Source organism: Pseudophryne corroboree, chromosome 1 (assembly GCF_028390025.1).
Source record: "Pseudophryne corroboree isolate aPseCor3 chromosome 1, aPseCor3.hap2, whole genome shotgun sequence".
NCBI classification, from domain to species: domain Eukaryota; kingdom Metazoa; phylum Chordata; class Amphibia; order Anura; family Myobatrachidae; genus Pseudophryne; species Pseudophryne corroboree.
In genome coordinates this window covers 265,736,830-265,759,021 of record NC_086444.1, presented here as the reverse complement: position 1 = coordinate 265,759,021, position 22,192 = coordinate 265,736,830, and the positions used below count along the sequence as shown (strand labels likewise).

At 45.3% G+C, this 22,192-nt stretch overlaps 1 long non-coding RNA gene across 1 annotated transcript; it reads right to left on the bottom strand.

The window, feature by feature from the left end:
* Positions 1 to 15,601: 15,601 nt before the first annotated feature.
* On the bottom strand, positions 15,602 to 16,106 carry LOC135056534 (uncharacterized). Its single transcript, XR_010244012.1, has 2 exons — positions 16,021 to 16,106; positions 15,602 to 15,853 (listed from the first exon to the last, which is right to left on the bottom strand). It is a non-coding gene; the product is annotated as an uncharacterized LOC135056534 (long non-coding RNA).
* Between the last annotated feature and the right edge of the window lie 6,086 nt (positions 16,107 to 22,192).

Sequence of the window (22,192 nt, the reverse complement as noted above, 5' to 3'; positions counted from 1 at the left end):
TACATACATATATATATTGATTTAATCTCATTATCAATCATCCAGTCTATATTAGCAGCAGACACAGTACGTTAGTCCACGGCTGTAGCTACCTCTGTGTCGGCACTCGGCAGTCCATCCATAATTGTATACCACCTACCCGTGGTTTTTTTCTTTTCTTTCTTCTTTGTACATACTACTATAGTATAGTAGCTTACTGTAGCAGTCTGCGGTGCTGCTGAGCTGACAGTGTCCAGCAGGTCCGTCATCAGTCATCATTACCTAATAAATATATTATCTACCTGTCCGGCTGCAGTACTAGTGATATTATATATACATATATATATATATATATTGATTTCATCTCATTATCAATCATCCAGTCTATATTAGCAGCAGACACAGTACGTTAGTCCACGGCTGTAGCTACCTCTGTGTCGGCACTCGGCAGTCCATCCATAATTGTATACCACCTACCCGTGTTTTTTTTTTCCCTTTCTTCTTTGTACATACTACTATAGTATAGTAGCTTACTGTAGCAGTCTGCGGTGCTGCTGAGCTGACAGTGTCCAGCAGGTCCGTCATCAGTCATCATTACCTAATAAATATATTATCTACCTGTCCGGCTGCAGTACTAGTGATATTATATATACATACATATATATATTGATTTCATCTCATTATCAATCATCCAGTCTATATTAGCAGCAGACACAGTACGTTAGTCCACGGCTGTAGCTACCTCTGTGTCGGCACTCGGCAGTCCATCCATAATTGTATACCACCTACCCGTGGTTTTTTTTTTTCTTTCTTCTTTGTACATACTACTATAGTATAGTAGCTTACTGTAGCAGTCTGCGGTGCTGCTGAGCTGACAGTGTCCAGCAGGTCCGTCATCAGTCATCATTACCTAATAAATATATTATCTACATGTCCGGCTGCAGTACTAGTGATATTATATATACATACATATATATATTGATTTCATCTCATTATCAATCATCCAGTCTATATTAGCAGCAGACACAGTACGTTAGTCCACGGCTGTAGCTACCTCTGTGTCGGCACTCGGCAGTCCATCCATAAGTATACTAGTATCCATCCATCTCCATTGTTTACCTGAGGTGCCTTTTAGTTGTGCCTATTAAAATATGGAGAACAAAAATGTTGAGGTTCCAAAATTAGGGAAAGATCAAGATCCACTTCCACCTCGTGCTGAAGCTGCTGCCACTAGTCATGGCCGAGACGATGAAATGCCAGCAACGTCGTCTGCCAAGGCCGATGCCCAATGTCATAGTACAGAGCATGTCAAATCCAAAACACCAAATATCAGTAAAAAAAGGACTCCAAAACCTAAAATAAAATTGTCGGAGGAGAAGCGTAAACTTGCCAATATGCCATTTACCACACGGAGTGGCAAGGAACGGCTGAGGCCCTGGCCTATGTTCATGGCTAGTGGTTCAGCTTCACATGAGGATGGAAGCACTCAGCCTCTCGCTAGAAAACTGAAAAGACTCAAGCTGGCAAAAGCACCGCAAAGAACTGTGCGTTCTTCGAAATCCCAAATCCACAAAGAGAGTCTAATTGTGTCGGTTGCGATGCCTGACCTTCCCAACACTGGACGTGAAGAGCATGCGCCTTCCACCATTTGCACACCCCCTGCAAGTGCTGGAAGGAGCACCCGCAGTCCAGTTCCTGATAGTCAGATTGAAGATGTCAGTGTTGAAGTACACCAGGATGAGGAGGATATGGGTGTTGCTGGCGCTGGGGAGGAAATTGACCAGGAGGATTCTGATGGTGAGGTGGTTTGTTTAAGTCAGGCACCCGGGGAGACACCTGTTGTCCGTGGGAGGAATATGGCCGTTGACATGCCTGGTGAAAATACCAAAAAAATCAGCTCTTCAGTGTGGAGGTATTTCAACAGAAAAGCGGACAACAGGTGTCAAGCCGTGTGTTGCCTTTGTCAAGCTGTAATAAGTAGGGGTAAGGACGTTAACCACCTCGGAACATCCTCCCTTATACGTCACCTGCAGCGCATTCATAATAAGTCAGTGACAAGTTCAAAAACTTTGGGCGACAGCGGAAGCAGTCCACTGACCAGTAAATCCCTTCCTCTTGTAACCAAGCTCACGCAAACCACCCCACCAACTCCCTCAGTGTCAATTTCCTCCTTCCCCAGGAATGCCAATAGTCCTGCAGGCCATGTCACTGGCAATTCTGACGATTCCTCTCCTGCCTGGGATTCCTCCGATGCATCCTTGCGTGTAACGCCTACTGCTGCTGGCGCTGCTGTTGTTGCTGCTGGGAGTCGATGGTCATCCCAGAGGGGAAGTCATAAGCCCACTTGTACTACTTCCAGTAAGCAATTGACTGTCCAACAGTCCTTTGCGAGGAAGATGAAATATCACAGCAGTCATCCTGCTGCAAAGCGGATAACTGAGGCCTTGACAACTATGTTGGTGTTAGACGTGCGTCCGGTATCCACCGTTAGTTCACAGGGAACTAGACAATTTATTGAGGCAGTGTGCCCCCGTTACCAAATACCATCTAGGTTCCACTTCTCTAGGCAGGCGATACCGAGAATGTACACGGACGTCAGAAAAAGACTCACCAGTGTCCTAAAAAATGCAGTTGTACCCAATGTCCACTTAACCACGGACATGTGGACAAGTGGAGCAGGGCAGGGTCAGGACTATATGACTGTGACAGCCCACTGGGTAGATGTATGGACTCCCGCCGCAAGAACAGCAGCGGCGGCACCAGTAGCAGCATCTCGCAAATGCCAACTCTTTCCTAGGCAGGCTACGCTTTGTATCACCGCTTTCCAGAATACGCACACAGCTGAAAACCTCTTACGGCAACCGAGGAAGATCATCGCGGAATGGCTTACCCCAATTGGACTCTCCTGTGGATTTGTGGCATCGGACAACGCCAGCAATATTGTGTGTGCATTAAATATGGGCAAATTCCAGCACGTCCCATGTTTTGCACATACCTTGAATTTGGTGGTGCAGAATTTTTTAAAAAACGACAGGGGCGTGCAAGAGATGCTGTCGGTGGCCAGAAGAATTGCGGGACACTTTCGGCGTACAGGCACCACGTACAGAAGACTGGAGCACCACCAAAAACTACTGAACCTGCCCTGCCATCATCTGAAGCAAGAAGTGGTAACGAGGTGGAATTCAACCCTCTATATGCTTCAGAGGTTGGAGGAGCAGCAAAAGGCCATTCAAGCCTATACAATTGAGCACGATATAGGAGGTGGAATGCACCTGTCTCAAGCGCAGTGGAGAATGATTTCAACGTTGTGCAAGGTTCTGATGCCCTTTGAACTTGCCACACGTGAAGTCAGTTCAGACACTGCCAGCCTGAGTCAGGTCATTCCCCTCATCAGGCTTTTGCAGAAGAAGCTGGAGACATTGAAGGAGGAGCTAACACGGAGCGATTCCGCTAGGCATGTGGGACTTGTGGATGGAGCCCTTAATTCGCTTAACAAGGATTCACGGGTGGTCAATCTGTTGAAATCAGAGCACTACATTTTGGCCACCGTGCTCGATCCTAGATTTAAAGCCTACCTTGGATCTCTCTTTCCGGCAGACACAAGTCTGCTGGGGTTGAAAGACCTGCTGGTGAGAAAATTGTCAAGTCAAGCGGAACGCGACCTGTCAACATCTCCTCCTTCACATTCTCCCGCAACTGGGGGTGCGAGGAAAAGGCTCAGAATTCCGAGCCCACCCGCTGGCGGTGATGCAGGGCAGTCTGGAGCGACTGCTGATGCTGACATCTGGTCCGGACTGAAGGACCTGACAACGATTACGGACATGTCGTCTACTGTCACTGCATATGATTCTCTCACCATTGAAAGAATGGTGGAGGATTATATGAGTGACCGCATCCAAGTAGGCACGTCACACAGTCCGTACTTATACTGGCAGGAAAAAGAGGCAATTTGGAGGCCCTTGCACAAACTGGCTTTATTCTACCTAAGTTGCCCTCCCACAAGTGTGTACTCCGAAAGAGTGTTTAGTGCCGCCGCTCACCTTGTCAGCAATCGGCGTACGAGGTTACATCCAGAAAATGTGGAGAAGATGATGTTCATTAAAATGAATTATAATCAATTCCTCCGTGGAGACATTGACCAGCAGCAATTGCCTCCACAAAGTACACAGGGAGCTGGGATGGTGGATTCCAGTGGGGACGAATTGATAATCTGTGAGGAGGGGGATGTACACGGTGATATATCGGAGGATGATAATGAGGTGGACATCTTGCCTCTGTAGAGCCAGTTTGTGCAAGAAGAGATTAATTGCTTCTTTTTTGGTGGGGGTCCAAACCAACCCGTCATTTCAGTCACAGTCGTGTGGCAGACCCTGTCACTGAAATGATGGGTTGGTTAAAGTGTGCATGTCCTGTTTATACAACATAAGGGTGGGTGGGAGGGCCCAAGGACAATTCCATCTTGCACCTCTTTTTTCTTTAATTTTTCTTTGCGTCATGTGCTGTTTGGGGAGGGTTTTTTGGAAGGGACATCCTGCGTGACACTGCAGTGCCACTCCTAGATGGGCCCGGTGTTTGTGTCGGCCACTAGGGTCGCTTATCTTACTCACACAGCTACCTCATTGCGCCTCTTTTTTTCTTTGCGTCATGTGCTGTTTGGGGAGGGTTTTTTGGAAGGGACATCCTGCGTGACACTGCAGTGACACTCCTAGATGGGCCCGGTGTTTGTGTCGGCCACTAGGGTCGCTTATCTTACTCACACAGCTACCTCATTGCGCCTCTTTTTTTCTTTGCGTCATGTGCTGTTTGGGGAGGGTTTTTTGGAAGGGACATCCTGCGTGACACTGCAGTGACACTCCTAGATGGGCCCGGTGTTTGTGTCGGCCACTAGGGTCGCTTATCTTACTCACACAGCTACCTCATTGCGCCTCTTTTTTTCTTTGCGTCATGTGCTGTTTGGGGAGGGTTTTTTGGAAGGGACATCCTGCGTGACACTGCAGTGACACTCCTAGATGGGCCCGGTGTTTGTGTCGGCCACTAGGGTCGCTTATCTTACTCACACAGCTACCTCATTGCGCCTCTTTTTTTCATTGCGTCATGTGCTGTTTGGGGAGGGTTTTTTGGAAGGGACATCCTGCGTGACACTGCAGTGACACTCCTAGATGGGCCCGGTGTTTGTGTCGGCCACTAGGGTCGCTTAGCTTAGTCATCCAGCGACCTAGGTGCAAATTTTAGGACTAAAAATAATATTGTGAGGTGTGAGGTATTCAGAATAGACTGAAAATGAGTGTAAATTATGGTTTTTGAGGTTAATAATACTTTGGGATCAAAATGACCCCCAAATTCTATGATTTAAGCTGTTTTTTAGTGTTTTTTGAAAAAAACACCCGAATCCAAAACACACCCGAATCCGACAAAAAAAATTCGGTGAGGTTTTGCCAAAACGCGGTCGAACCCAAAACACGGCCGCGGAACCGAACCCAAAACCAAAACACAAAACCTGAAAAATTTCCGGCGCTCATCTCTAGTATCTATTAAGATCAACAAATAAATTAAAATGATCTGTAGGCTTAGTAGGAGCAAATTTTAAGCCACGACTTAATAGTCTTGTATCATCTACATTAAGTTTAACTGAGGAAAGATTGTGAATAATAGGTTTACCTAATATTTCACATCTCTCCTTTTTCCTCTGCATTCTAGATCCTCCTCGATGGCCTCTACGCTGGGGTCTCTTCTTCTTTTGGGGGTATTTTGCCTGAGAGTGTTGTATCTGTTTTGATGATAATATGGGGAGAGAGTCTGATATTCTGTCTTTTGTTTCCCTAAAAAAAGGGGACTTTTTTTTGTACTTTTCTATCATAGCCGTTATAGAGAGACTGTTATTTAGGTCTCACTACTGGTTCTTCTATTTGATGACCATCAGAGGAAGATTTGGAATTGTGTATGTTGTCCCGTGGGACATTGTCATGTTGAGAAAGATTATATCTCTTATTATTTCTAGAGGAACTAATATTCGCTGTTCGAGAACGAGAGTGTTTAGCATGCTGATTTCTCCAATTCAATCTACTACGTGATCTCCCTCTATTATTCTGTTTCTTATTATATGTACGGACTTGATTATTAATATAATCTTCTGTATCTCGTTCAATTTTTTTATTTTTTCCATCAATAATCTCCCTCTCATACATCTCAAGTTTTTTATTCAATTTTTGATCATTATGTTGGTATTGCGGATGTTCTGAAAACATTGAGAGTTTTTTCTTATTTTCCTCTATTTCTTTGGAAATAGAGGAAATCTTCTCATCACGATATTTGATGAGTAACTCCATCAATGCAAATGAGCACCCATCCAACAAGGAATCCCATTTGTTTTTTAAATTGGGATCATCTATAAAGGATAATGTTTTAAAAATCCTAAAACCTCTGGGGATTTTTTTTATTTTTAACATATTTTTGCAGAGTCACCATGTCCCACCAATGTTGTGTTTCTGACTTTAATAAATCCTCTAATGCATAAAATAAGGAATTAAATTCTTTATCTTTATCAGTAGATATCATGGAGGAGGCTATGGTCTCACAATTATCATTCAGTTCCTCTACATACTGTTGTCTCCTCTTTAATCGCTCCGAAAAGCAAGAAGGCTCTGCCATTATATGATATGTTTAACAAAATTAAAAAAGAAATTAAATCACACTGTTAAAAATAGAATAGATAGGATTCTTCAGATATAAAGCTTGTACAATAACACTGGCTGCTACAATTTTACACAAACTCAGAACCAAACCAACACAATTTTTTGCAGCGCCTGTGTATAATTAAAAAGACAATGTTGTTTTTTTGGACCTACACTATATTGTCCAAAAAACTAGATGCAGTACTTGGTATACGTTCGCCCCTATATAGGAGCTGTGTATTGCTCCTAATATAGAAGCTTAAACAAGAAAATATTAATAGAGGCGCCCATATATCCATGTGTACTGTATCTCGAATATAATAGCCAAAGAGTCCAATTTAATAAATTAAAAATATACTTTATTAAAACCAAGCTCTTGCTTGTTTATTACTATATATAATAACCGTTTATGGATATTCTTATATAGATATATAGCAATAATATAATAAAAATTCAACACTCAATGTAGTTATTCAATGGTATGTGCCAAAACAATTTGAAATCAGCTGAAAACCAAGTCCGTATGTCAATATAATGTTCAGTAACAATATAATGTTCAGTAACCATAGGACTAATGAACCATACCGGGAGTCCCCGGAATTTTGATTCAACTGGCTTTGTAAGCTGCTGGTAATGGATACAATTAGACTGGTCGCTAACGTTAGGTAGCTTATAGTTACCAAGTTCAGGTGGATGTCGGCATGTAGCTGCAGGAATATAGGCCGTTTGTTCTGAAGTTTACGGGGCCATAATAAGATTGATATAAATCTCCCCACAGATGTGTACAACTGTATCATGCAGGAAATTAACCCGACAATTCAGCGCTGTTGGTATAGACAGTATTAAGACCGTGGCCCTCATTCCGAGTCGTTCGCTCGGTATTTTTCATCGCATCGCAGTGAAATTCCGCATAGTGCGCATGCGCAATATTCGCACTGCGACTGCGCCAAGTATCTTTGCTATGAAGATAGTATTTTTACTCACGGCTTTTTCCTCGCTCCGGCGATCGTAATGTGATTGACAGGAAATGGGTGTTACTGGGCGGAAACACGGCGTTTTATGGGCGTGTGGCTGAAAACGCTACCGTTTCTGGAAAAAACGCAGGAGTGGCCGGAGAAACGGGGGAGTGTCTGGGCGAACGCTGGGTGTGTTTGTGACGTCAAACCAGGAACGACAAGCACTGAACTGATCGCACTGGCAGAGTAAGTGTGGAGCTACTCTAAAACTGCTAAGTAGTTTGTGATCGCAATATTGCGAATACATCGGTCGCAATTTTAAGATGCTAAGATACACTCCCAGTAGGCGTAGGCTTAGCATGTGTAACTCTGCTAAAATCGCCTTGCGAGCGATCAACTCGGAATGAGGGCCCGTATTTTTTATCAAAGTGTTAAAGCCGCTGAGTATGTTAATGAATGACGGGTCCCGTACTGGATGGATGTTGTGGTCCTGTGTGCCAGCTGGAGGGGAGCTAACTCTCCATCTCCCCGTGCAATGCCTGATATGGTCTGTGTGGTAGTGCTTGCACAACGAGCCGATGTACGGGATGCTCACCCAATTGCGGACCAGATTCTCACCGTCAGATGTACAAGTTGGACGGGGAATTTGCCTCCAGTATACCGTGCGGTGATTAAAGGCGGCTTGAACGGTGATATTGGCGCAGCGGGGCAGCTGTCTGGAAAGGTCCACCTGAACCTGTTAGCGGCGTTATGGGTGGAGTCCTGACGCGTTTTGTCATGGCAACATGTGACTTTTTCCAAGAGATGACTACTGTAGCTGAAGAGCTCTATTTAAAGGGCTCTCATTATAGCGATCACCTGTGGAATCAGTGTTCTTAAGTAATCCATTACTTTCTACTGTTCTAAGTCATCTTCAACAGACTTGTGTAATGTTTCAGTAAAAACTTCTTTTATGTACCTAGAATAAAAAAGGGTTTTTTAGTTTAAACCTGTATGTATAAAAGGATGTGTGGCTTTTTGAGAGCTATTTTCTACACAAGCAATGTTGACCTTTGTCATGCTGGGTACACACTAGATGATGTGTACCTACCCATCACAACATTACTGGTGATGGGACCCGGCATCCGCAAGTGCACACACACTTACCAATTCTGGCAGCGATAAAGCATCTCCAGGGAGTCGCAGGGCCATGGCATTGCTAGCGATATCCCCAGATTGGGCTGCATGTACGGAAGGGAGATTTAGCGATGTGGTGGGTACATACTGGACGATTTTAAGAATTTGTTGGTCGTTATCGGCAAATTCATTTAAAATGTCTAGTGTGTACCTTCGCTTAAAATTTTTGAAGGAGCATATTTCAAGCTCTTGTAGAGCACTATGATTTGTGGTCTTGTGCATATATGCTTGATAAAAGTATATATTACTACTAGTTTTTACTCTTTTTTTGTTGTGACTTTTTTCCTATGATTTTCTTCCTCCTCTGAAGCCTCTTATGACTTATCTGATACTGTGAAGATCTGTTTTCTTTTTGTGCACTTTGAAAAACTTGTCTGGTGGGAAGTTTTCCCACAGAAATTCTAAAAAAAAAATCCAAATTTTTCTAAGGGTCTTCTTAAATCAAAATCCTTGTTATAACTAAGTGCTTAGTTTTGATTCACATTATTTTTTGTTTGAGAGTTTATACTGTAACTGGATCAATGAACCAGGATCCTTACAACTGTTCACTGTAACATCCAATAGGAGGAGCACACTTTATGAAGGCACAAAGCACATGCATCCGAATGACATTGGAACAGACCAGAGGTGGAGATCAGGAAGTTGCAACCAAACCAGCAAGAGTTCAGCAGATGTGGAGGAAGATCAGGATATGGAAAAACTGTCTGCGACCCGTCACAGCATCTTAAGACCACCCACCAGAACTCATGAGAACCACAAAAGCAGCCACCAAGCACACAACACTACCCACCGCAGCATACAACAGTTTTAAAGAAGAATCCACATACATCTTTATGTCGTTAGAAGGTAGGCAATGCATGCATCAGTACTAATCTATTAACACAAACCCATTTTCCTGACTTGTATTTGAGTGCAATCAGACACATCCAGCAAATTTTTCTTACAGCAGGTCTCTGCTCCTTAATTCACAAGGGGACCATGTACTTAGTCACACAAGTATTCATCTCTTCCTATATCTCTTTCTAAGGATACATGTGATTGACTATTCAAATTAGATGTGACATATCAAGTAGTGTCTTCAGGTTACTTTATCAATTACTGTGTGATTATCAGCTAACCAAATCAACAGTTTTTATACTCATACCTAATAGCTAGTACAATTTTAAACTGTATTTCTCTAACGTCCTAGTGGATGCTGGGGACTCCGTAAGGACCATGGGGAATAGATGGGCTCCGCAGGAGACTGGGCACTCTAAGAAAGATTTAGTACTACTGGTGTGCACTGGCTCCTCCCTCTATGCCCCTCCTCCAGTTAGAATCTGTGCCCGGAAGGAGCTGGGTGCATTTTAGTGAGCTCTCCTGAGCTTGCTATTAAGAAAGTATTTTAGTTAGGTTTTTTATTTTCAGAGAGCTTCTGCTGGCAACAGACTCTCTGCTACGTGGGACTGAGGGGAGAGAAGCAAACCTACTAACTGCGGCTAGGTTGCGCTTCTTAGGTTACTGGACACCATTAGCTCCAGAGGGATCGAACACAGGAACTTAACCTTGGTCGTCCGTTCCCGGAGCCGCGCCGCCGTCCCCCTCGCAGAGCCAGAAGACAGAAGCCGGCGGGTTGAAGCAAGAAGACGTCAAAATTGGCGGCAGAAGACTCCTGTCTTCATATGAGGTAGCGCACAGCACTGCAGCTGTGCGCCATTGCTCCCACACTAACCCACACACTCCGGTCACTGTAGGGTGCAGGGCGCAGGGGGGGGGGCGCCCTGGGCAGCAATTGAGTACCTCCTTGCAAAAAGCAGCATATATACAGCTGGGCACTGTAATATGCATGAGCCCCCGCCATTATTTTTACACAAAATCGCGGGACAGAAGCCCGCCGCTGAGGGGGCGGGGCTTCTTCCTCAGCACTCACCAGCGCCATTTTCTCTCCACAGCTCCGCTGAGAGGAAGCTCCCCAGGCTCTCCCCTGCAGACTCACGGTAGAAAGAGGGTAAAAAGAGAGGGGGGGCACATAAATTTAGCGCATTAATCATATATACAGCAGCTACTGGGTAAACACTAAGTTACTGTGTAATTCCTGGGTTATATAGCGCTGGGGTGTGTGCTGGCATACTCTCTCTCTGTCTCTCCAAAAGGCCTTGTGGGGGTCCTGTCCTCATATAGAGCATCCCCTGTGTGTGTGGTGTGTCGGTACGCTTGTGTCAACATGTTTGACGAGGAGGGCTATGTGGAGGCAGAGCAGGTGCAGATGAATGACGTGTCTCCGCCGACGGCGCCGACACCTGATTGGATGGATATGTGGAAGGTGTTAAATGATAATGTAAACTCCTTGCATAAAAGGTTGGATAAAGCTGATGCCTTGGGACAGTCGGGGTCTCAGCCCATGCCTGATCCTACAGCGCAGAGGCCATCAGGGTCTCAGAAGCGCCCACTATCCCAAATTGTTGACACAGATGTCGACACGGATTCTGACTCCAGTGTCGATGGCGATGATGCAAAATTGCAGCCTAAAATGGCTAAAGTCCCTGAACATTTATCTGAAAAGATTCAAGTTCAAAATGGAATCGCTCAGAGCGGTCATTGCAAGCCTGGAAGAGGGGGATTTTATGGTGTCTCTGGACATCAAGGATGCTTACTTGCATGTCCCCATTTATCCACCTCATCAGGAGTACCTCAGATTTGTGGTACAGGACTGTCATTACCAATTCCAGACGTTGCCGTTTGGGCTCTCCACGGCACCGAGAATATTTACCAAGGTAATGGCGGAAATGATGGTGCTCCTTCGAAAGCAAGGAGTCACAATTATCCCATACTTGGACGATCTCCTCATAAAGGCGAGGTCCAGAGAGCAGTTGCTGATCAGCGTAGCACACTCTCAGGAAGTGTTGCAACAGCACGGCTGGATTCTGAATATCCCAAAGTCGCAGCTGATTCCTACGACGCGCCTGCCCTTTCTGGGCATGATTCTGGACACAGACCAGAAGAAGGTGTTTCTCCCGGCGGAGAAGGCTCAGGAGCTCGTGACTCTAGTCAGAGACCTCTTAAAACCGAAACAGGTATCGGTGCATCACTGCACGCGAGTCCTGGGAAAGATGGTGGCATCATACGAAGCCATTCCCTTCGGCAGGTTCCATGCAAGGATCTTTCAGTGGGATCTGTTGGACAAGTGGTCCAGATCGCATCTTCAGATGAATCGGCTGATCACCCTATCCCCCAGGGCCAGGGTGTCTCTTCTGTGGTGGCTGCAGAGTGCTCACCTTCTCGAGGGCCGCAGGTTCGGCATACAGGACTGGGTCCTGGTGACCATGGATGCGAGCCTCCGAGGATGGGGGGCAGTCACTCAGGGAAGAAACTTCCAAGGGTTGTGGTCAAGCCAGGAGGCTTGCCTGCACATCAATATCCTGGAACTAAGGGAAATATACAACGCCCTGAGTCAAGCAGAGCATCTGCTTCGCAACCAACCGGTGCTGATTGAGTCAGACAAAATCACCGCAGTGGCACATGTAAACCGCCAGGGCGGCACAAGAAGCAGGGTGGCGATGGCGGAAGCCACCAGGATTCTTCGTTGGGCGGAGAATCACGTGCAAGCTCTGTCAGCAGTGTTCATTCCGGGAGTGGACAACTGGGAAGCAGACTTCCTCAGCAGGCACGACCTCCACCCGGGAGAGTGGGGACTTCATCAAGAAGTCTTCACGCAGATTACAAATCGATGGGAACTGCCACAGGTGGACATGATGGCATCCCGCCTCAACAAAAAGCTAAAAAGGTATTTTGCCAGGTCAAGGGACCCTCAGGCGATAGCTGTGGACGCACTAGTGACACCGTGGGTGTTCCAGTCGGTCTATGTATTTCCTCCTCTTCCTCTCATACCCAAGGTGCTGAGAATCGTAAGAAAAAGAGGAGTGAGAACAATACTCATTGTTCCGGATTGGCCAGGACTTGGTACCCGGAACTGCAAGAAATGCTCACAGAGGAACCATGGCCTCTGCCTCTCAGACAGGACCTGTTGCAACAGGGGCCCTGTCTGTTCCAAGACTTACCGCGGCTGCGTTTGACGGCATGGCGGTTGAACGCCGGATCCTAGCAGAAAAAGGCATTCCGGATGAAGTTATTCCTACGCTAATAAAGGCTAGGAAGGACGTGACAGCAAAACACTATCACCGTATATGGCGAAAATATGTTGCTTGGTGTGAGGCCAGGAAGGCCCCTACAGAGGAATTCCAGCTGGGCCGGTTCCTGCACTTCCTACAGTCTGGAGTGACTATGGGCTTGAAGTTGGGGTCCATAAAGGTCCAGATTTCAGCCCTATCCATTTTCTTTCAAAAAGAACTGGCTTCTCTTCCTGAGGTTCAGACGTTTGTTAAGGGAGTGCTGCATATTCAGCCCCCTTTTGTGCCACCAGTGGCACCTTGGGATCTCAACGTGGTGTTGGGTTTCCTGAAATCCCACTGGTTTGAGCCACTTAAGACCGTGGAGCTAAAGTATCTCACGTGGAAGGTGGTCATGCTATTGGCCTTAGCTTCGGCTAGGCGTGTGTCAGAATTGGCGGCTTTGTCATGTAAAAGCCCCTATCTGGTTTTCCATGTGGACAGGGCAGAATTACGGACTCGTCCACAATTTCTGCCGAAGGTGGTGTCATCTTTTCATTTGAACCAACCTATTGTGGTGCCTACGGCTACTCGTGACTTGGAGGATTCCAAGTTGCTTGATGTAGTCAGGGCTTTGAAGATTTATGTGGCCAGAACGGCTGGAGACAGGAAAACTGACTCGCTGTTTATCCTGTATGCATCCAACAAGCTGGGTGCTCCTGCTTCAAGGCAAACTATTGCTCGCTGGATCTGTAACACGATTCAGCAGGCTCATTCTGCGGCTGGATTGCCGCATCCAAAATCGATAAAAGCCCATTACACAAGGAAAGTGGGCTCTTCTTGGGCGGCTGCCCGAGGGGTCTCGGCATTACAGCTTTGCCGAGCAGCTACTTGGTCGGGTTCAAACACCTTTGCAAAATTCTACAAGTTTGATACCCTGGCTGAGGAGGACCTTGTGTTTGCCCATTCGGTGCTGCAGAGTCATCCGCACTCTCCCGCCCGTTTGGGAGCTTTGGTATAATCCCCATGGTCCTTACGGAGTCCCCAGCATCAACTAGGACGTTAGAGAAAATACGATTTTACTCACCGGTAAATCTATTTCTCGTAGTCCGTAGTGGATGCTGGGCGCTCGTCCCAAGTGCGGACTTTCTGCAATACGTGTACATAGTTATTGCTTAAAAAAGGGTTATGTTATGTTGGCATCTGTGGTTGATGCTTTGTTGTTGTTCATACTGTTAACTGGGTATGTTATCACAAGTTATACGGTGTAATTGGTGTGGCTGGTATGAGTCTTACCCTGGATTCCAAAATCCTTTCCTTGTAATGTCAGCTCTTCCGGGCACAGTTTCCTTAACTGAGGTCTGGAGGAGGGGCATAGAGGGAGGAGCCAGTGCACACCAGTAGTACTAAATCTTTCTTAGAGTGCCCAGTCTTCTGCGGAGCCCGTCTATTCCCCATGGTCCTTACGTAGTCCCCAGCATCCACTACGGACTACGAGAAATAGATTTACCGATGAGTAAAATCTTATTTATTGCATTGTATTATGTCATTGCATTTTGATAATTTTTCATTATTTTTCTAAGCAACTATCATATATAAATTTTTATTTTTTTATTATTTTTTAATTTGAATAGTATTTTTAATCACTATTTCATACTGTAGTTCTCCTCACTTTACCTTATTCCTACATCACACTTGCATTTTGAGGTAATTTCTCTTCATTTTTTATTAGCTAAGTACCTTTGCATTTTCAAACTTTTAAAACTTGATCTTATCCTCTTTTGCAGCAGAATGCAGGGATGGACTGAGATTAGTGCTCCTCGGGAAGGTTGTTCCCCAGTGTGCTGGTGGACTGCTAGAAGTTGTCTTGCAAACAGGAGTGAGGCCCAGAACATGCCACCTCATGCTGCACAAATGCGTAGCCTTGGGCCACCAGCATCGAATCCCTCCCAACACCGGCTGCACAACATCCCCTACTTTCCCCCACTAATCTATGACAGGCCAGCTGGGCCACCTCCGCTCTGATGACATTATTCTCACCTCCGCAATGGCCCCAATGACTGCTGATGCCTCTTTTTACCCCTAGATAATGCGCCAGATAATATTTTAGACAGTCATTTGGAGAAGATTTATCGCTGACTGCCTCAGGTACTTTGTAAAGAATTAACTTATTTTCCTTTTATTCTTTGGGGAAATCAGTTAGTGCTTAATACTCAGATTTTGAGGAACCTATTGACAACTGCTGCCTCACCTAGTTTGATTAACTCTTATGACTTTGCTCCCATCCTCTGAAACACCCTCCCACACTCTGTCAGATTGTCCTCTAGCCTCGCAGCCTTCAAATATGCCCTTAAAACTATTTTTTTAAATTCTAACTTATCACCCCTCCTCTGCAGTCTCTGTCCTCTTCTACTCTGTCCATCTTTCCCTGTTATGACCATCCATATCCCCTTAAGTCCCCTCTGTCTTCCCTACAAACAGTACATAGTTATGCTAGCTGCACACTGGAATGATAAGTTTATGCAAAACTGTTAACTTGTTTGTACTAGTGTGTACTCATGTAACACACGAACAGTTGTATTTCCCCTGTTAGGCGATACAGAACTCTTGCAGTGCCTTATAAATACTATAAACAAGAATAATAATATAATGATGATATATATTTTGAGTACTCAGTAAATCACCGGAGGCACATGACTTTTAAATCAGTAAAAAAGCCTGCAAACTGTGCTGGTTACTTCCAACATTTTAGTTTAATTCAATAAACTGTCATCAGGGACAATAACAACATTTACTTTAAATCTAATAGTCAATCCTACACCCGGTGTACATGACCTCCATGTTGGCCTCCCTGTCTCACTGGAGTTATGTTTCTGGGCCGTGTGCATACGTCACCACCTGATGACACATGCCAAACTCGATGAGGCTGCATGGTACCCATGGCAGTCGGAGAATGTAGCGTACTGACAACAGTGTTCCCCCGCACCTACAAAAATCAATTAACAATGCATAACATGACATATAAAAGTCACAGTAAAGCATGTAAATATCTATCTAGTCAGGAGAAAACAGGAAAATAACCGACTTTACACTTTATAATAACCATAACAACACTTAAATAAGGTGTATTTAAGGATAGCCATACTTACGCACCAGTGACTTGGTCTATTTACTAGGCCTTGGATGGACATAAAGTGGATGGAGATAAAGTACCAGCCAACTAGCTCCTAACTGTCATGTGAAATGTCAGTTAGGAGCTGATTGGCTGGTACTTTATCTCCGTCCACTTTATTTCCACCCAAGGCTTAGTAAATTGACCCCTAATAAGCACCTCTGTTATTTGATTTAACCATCTGTGCTCAAGCATGGTTATCACTAAAACCTGGACTGTTAACATAACTTGAAGACCATGGTTGGGAAACACTGGTCTATTGGGACTGAAAAAAACTAAGTGAAAAGGGGCTACATGCCATGAGCATGTCTACATCTGTACTCTAAGAAAAAATTAATTTATATTGCAATGCGCTAGTTTAGAATTATTAAATGAAGATACTAAGTGGCAGTGTTTCGTTGAGTACATAAATGGCTACTATGTGAAGGAGGTGGATCCACTGAGTTTAAGTTGTAACAACCTCTTGTTGCAGTCTCCTTTTCAAGGGACAGAGTAAGGAAATCTATGATCTTGTATTTCAAAGTAGCTCAACTATGTCTGCATTCCCTGATGTGTCTTGCCACAGGTTGGTCCTGTTCCCTACCATCTAACGTCAGCCAGATGGTAGACCTACTGTGAAATGCCATCCTTTCTTTAAACTAAAGTACACAACAATAATGATCCAAACTTTCGCTGCCATTTACCCGAGCAGCTATAAAAATGGAGTGTGTCAGCCTCCCGTGTAACTATGCAATATACAAAAGTGAAAAAATGTTTACGCAGTGCTTTGGAAAATATTATATAAAATTATATATATTTTTTTATAAATTAAAAAAGTGTCATTAGACAAATAACTTCAGTTATAATGTCGACATTTCGGTCACAGCAGACCATTTTCAAGGCAGACATCAAGGCAAACTGACAGCAATAGTATAATCAGAGGTTAAAGTGTGTGTGGGGGGGGGGAAGGTGGAACTGAGTTTCACCACCTGTAATGATAGGGGGAACTAGTTCCACTTCCTTCATTGCCCTGCACAGTAATTCCAACAAAAAAGCCTGCCCCATTACCTACGTCAATAGATGTTGCAGGTGGTGCTAGTGTTACTGATGAGCTGCAGCCACCTCCCCCTTCCTCAGGTCCTGGTGGCTCCATGGTCCTCCTCCATCCGCAGCCCATCCCTCCTGTTACTCACACACGCTGTGTCTGTTGGACAGCATTCATCCCCATCTCAGATCCCAGTGCAGAGGCGTCACCAGGTGTGGTGACACCCGGTGCGCACCCCTGATGTACTGCCGCGATCGCGGCAAAAAGGGGGGCGTGGCCTTACAGCTAGGGGGCGTGGCTTCGCGGGGATACCGGGATCGTCACTCTGGGGGCGTGCCCAGCATCTCCGGAGATGCTGGGCTTCCCCCAGAGACGGTCTCAGTGTGCTGTCGGCTCCTCTGCTATGACAGGAGCCGGGTGCTGTAACGGAATTTCACACTGCAGCACCTGGCTCCTGTCACTGCGGAGGAGCTGACATTTGGTGTCACCCCCTCCAGGTGTCACACCCGGGTGCGGGCCGCACCCCCCGCACCCGCCTTGTGACGCCACTGTCCCAGTGGCTTCCTTTTGTGGCACAGTCAGCTAGATGCATCATCGCTTGGAAAGTGATAAAATGGAGAGTGAAAAAGTGCCAGCCACTCAGCTCCTAACTACCATTTTTCAAACACAGCCTGTGACGTGGCAGGTAGGACCTGATTGGCTGGCACTTTTTCAGTCTCCATTTTATCACTTTCCAAGCGATGATGCATCTAGCCCAGTGTATATGATGTCATGCTGTCACCGCTGCTGAACTGAAGAAGAACCATGAATAGGAGTAGGCTCTCCCTGCATCTTGATGACAAGATGAGAGGGGACAGGAGGGACAAGAGAGGTGGGAAAGCTGCTAGAGGGATACAGGGCATGAAGCTGCTGGAGGGACACAGGTAGTGAGCTGCAGAGATGTGTATAAGGGGCACTACTGTGGGCATTATGTGTATAAGCAGCACTACTGTGCTTATTATGTGTAAGTGGCACTACTACTGTGGGCATTTTGTATATAAGCAGCACTTTTGTGGGCATTACTGTGGTCATTATGTGAAAATGGCACTACAATTGTGGGCATTATGTATAAGGGGCATTACAACTGTGGGAATTGTGAATAAGGGGCACTACTGTGGGCATTATTTATAAGGGACACTACTGTATTACATAATGTGTATAAAGGGTACCATTGTGTAGCGCAATGTGAATAAAGGGCACTACTGAGTGATGTTACCTGAATAAGGGGCATTACTATGTGGTGTAATATGAATCAGGGGCATTACATGCAGTGTAATGTGAATAAGATTCTGCTACTGTGTGGTGTAATTTGAATTGGGGGTACTATTGTGTGACCATGCTGCTTTTTTGCTAGATCAATGTCCCTTTAAAAAGTATGGGAAGTAGGGTGCTCATTTATAGTTTGCAGGGGGTGCCGAAAACACTAGCACTGGCCCAGTAAATACAACATTAAAAATATACTACTAGCTGTACACCAAACATTTCTATATAATATATTATGTAATTTCATTATTTTATTATTTTAGATGGTTTTAATATATTTAGTAATCTTTAAGAGAATTTTTGTGATATATATATATATATATACATACATACAGTATTTCTCTTACGTCCTAGAGGATACTGGGGTCCACATTAGTACCATGGGGTATAGACGTGTCCACTAGGAGCCATGGGCACTTTAAGAACTTGATAGTGTGGGCTGGCTCCTCCCTCTATGCCCCTCCTTCCAGACTCAGTTTAGAAAATGTGCCCGGAGGAGCCGGTCATGCTTAGGCAGTGTCGGACTGGGGCATGAAGGGCCCACCGGGGAAATGCAGTGGTAGGGGCCCATGTTTACTGGCTTGGCAAACCATTAGTGTATGGTCTGGGCCCCTTGATAAATATATACAGAAAATACTGCTAGTGAATACATGGAAGTGTACCAGATTAATAACGGCAATGCACTGTAGTGAATACACCATAGTCCTGTGCAGTATAAGTTAACCTATGTATAGTGTATAACTCAAGTGCTCAGTCTGGAACCTGATCCCTAGAGGAGGGGGTGGGCCCCCAGGCAGTGGGGCCCACCGGTGGTTTCCCCTGTACCCCTGTGGGCCAGTCCGACCCTGCACTTAGGGAAGCTCCTGAAGAGTTTTCTACATTTATTTTGCCGTTTGTTGTTTTCAGACAGCGCTGTTTGGCAACAGCCTGTCTGCTTTGTGGGACTTGGGGGGGGGGGGTGGCCCAACCTCCTCCAGGGTTAATGGTCCCATTCCCCGATGACAGGACACTGAGCTCCTGAGGGTCCTATTCGCAAGCCCCACCACGGCGAGCGTACAGACCCGCAGCACACAGCCACCCCTAACAGAGCCGGAAGACAGAAGAGTGGTGAGTAGATAGCCGGTGTCCCGGTTACCAGGTCACCAGCTTCAATGGCAGCATAAGGGTATGGAGCGCAGTGCTGACATGCATGCTGCGCTCCAGGGCTCAGGATGACATGCGGTGCGTGTGTCCCGCTGTGAGGGGCGAGCTGAGCCACTAATTAAATATCCACACTGGCAAACTAGCTTACAGGGGTTCTAACCCACTGTTAAGCAACACACATGTTGCGTTCGATACTGTACCACACATGAGACTTATCTACAAGCTACAAGAATCAGGGCTAGGAAGCACAATATGCACTTGGGTCAAAAACTGGTTAGATAATAGCGCGTTGTGGTTAATGGATCTTTTTCAACTTGGACTGAAGTGCTAAGTGGTGTGCCGCAAGGCTCAGTATTAGGACCGCTATTGTTCAATATTTTCATTAACGACCTAACAGAAGGTCTAGAGAGCATGGTGTCAATTTTTGCAGATGATACCAAACTGTGTAAGGCTATAAATACAGAGGAGGATGCCGAGTCTCTTCAGAATGACTTAGTTAAATTAGAAGCATGGGTAGCCAAATGGAGAATGCGCTTCAACACAGACAAGTGTAAGGTAATGCACTGTGGTAACAAGAACAAAAATTACACCTGCCTACTAAATGGGGTAAAATTAGGGGATTCTGTACTGGAAAAGGACTTAGGTGTCCTCATAGATAGCAAGCTAAGCAGTAGTACCCAAAGTAGGACTGCAGCAAAGAAGGCTAATAAGATATTAGCATGCATAAAACGGGGTATTGATGCTAGGGACGAGAGTATTATACTCCCGTTATATAAATCACTAGTGAGGCCACACCTTGAATACTGTGTACAATTCTGGGCACCGTACTACAAAAAGGATATCCTGGAGCTTGAAAAGGTACAGAGGAGGGCGACCAAACTAATTAAGGGCATGGAGACGATGGAATACAAGGAAAGGCTTGAAAGACTAGGCATGTTTACATTGGAAAAGCGGAGACTAAGAGGGGATATGATCAACATCTACAAATATATAAGGGGACAATACACAGAGCTTGCGCGGGACCTGTTTTTGGTTAGATCAACACAGAGGACTCGTGTACACTCGCTCAGGTTAGAGGAGAGGAGATTCCGCACAATACGGCGTAAAGGCTTTTTCACGGTAAGGACAATACGTGTTTGGAATTCCCTGCCCGAGGGAGTTGTAATGGCGGAATCTGTCAACACCTTTAAGAATGGGTTAGATAAATTCCTAATGGATAAGGATATCCAGGGGTATGGTGCATATTCATGAATTATAGTTACTATAAATAGGGATAAAATGCAACGGCTGACAGCAGCATCAGTCAGAAATTTTAGTCAAATCATCATGCATAGGAGACCACAAATAGGTTGAACTCGATGGACAATTGTCTTTTTTCAAACTCAGATACTATGTTACTATGTTACCTCAGTCAGTATAAAAAAACGGGAAGACCGCGTGCCATTGCGGAGGCGGGGCTTCACTATGAGCGGATCCAGCAGCTCACCAGTGCCATTTTCCCTCTGCAGCTCTACACAGACAGACTGGCAGGGAAGCGCAGCCCCTCCACAAGGACTCCAGCTTGCCTCAGCGGTACCAGGGGGTCATCATAGCAAAGAGGGGGAGCAGTATTAGAATACTGAGCCTTTATTACAAATGCTTAGTTTGCGACCCAGCTACAATATAATTAGCTATAAGAGTGCTGTGTGGCTGGCTCCATCATACTCTGTGTCTCCCTAGGGGACTCTGTGCGGGTTAACTGTGCTTTTAACCTATTCATCACTGTATGTGTGTTCTTTTACATTTACTATGTCAAAGGAGTGTGTTTCAAGCATAGCAGATTGTTTCTCTCAATCTTGGGGCTCACTGCCGTGTACTCAGGATAGTAAACATTCTCAGGCTAGTGGATCTGAACCAGTATGGTTAGATTCATTAAAAGGGATGATTTCAAATATTTTAAATAAATTATCCCAAAATGAGGAGACGCAATACTTAAGGCAATCTGTTGATGACCTGATGAATAGAGATTCAGTGGTCATTCCAATGTCTCAGACCCCTGCCATTTGTACACAGAAGAGTACCTTGGCCCAAATCATGCAGGCTGATACCGATGATGATGATGTATCAGACCCAGAGGAGGGTGAGGTGGACTCGGGAGGGTGGGATGCTGCTTTGTCACAGGATATACAGGCCCTGATAGAAGCTATTAGAGACGTCCTGCACATCCCTGATAAGGTATCAGAGGATGAGGAGGAATCTTATTTTAATGTGAAAAAGAAATCCTCAGCTACTTTCCCAGCATCTATGGAATTAAATTCCCTACTTGAAGCAACTTGGGTAAATCCTGACAAGAAGTTTCAGGTCTCAAAATGGTTACTCACATCCTTCCCGTTTCCTCAGGATGACAGGAAAATATGTGAAAACCCACCGAGAGTTGACGCATCGGTTTCTAGGCTGTCTCGTAAGATAGTTTTACCTATTCCTGGGGCAGCTTCCTTGAATGATAATTGAGACCACTCTCAAATCACTGTACACAGCTGTGGGGGTGGCCCAGAGACCCACTACAACTTGTGTGTGGATCTCTGGGGCCATTGCAAAATGGTTACGAAATCTAATTGACGGATTAGATTCCTTATCCAGGGGGAGATAATTTTACTCCTACAACATATACAGGATTCTGCTAACTTTATGGTGGAGGCCATAAA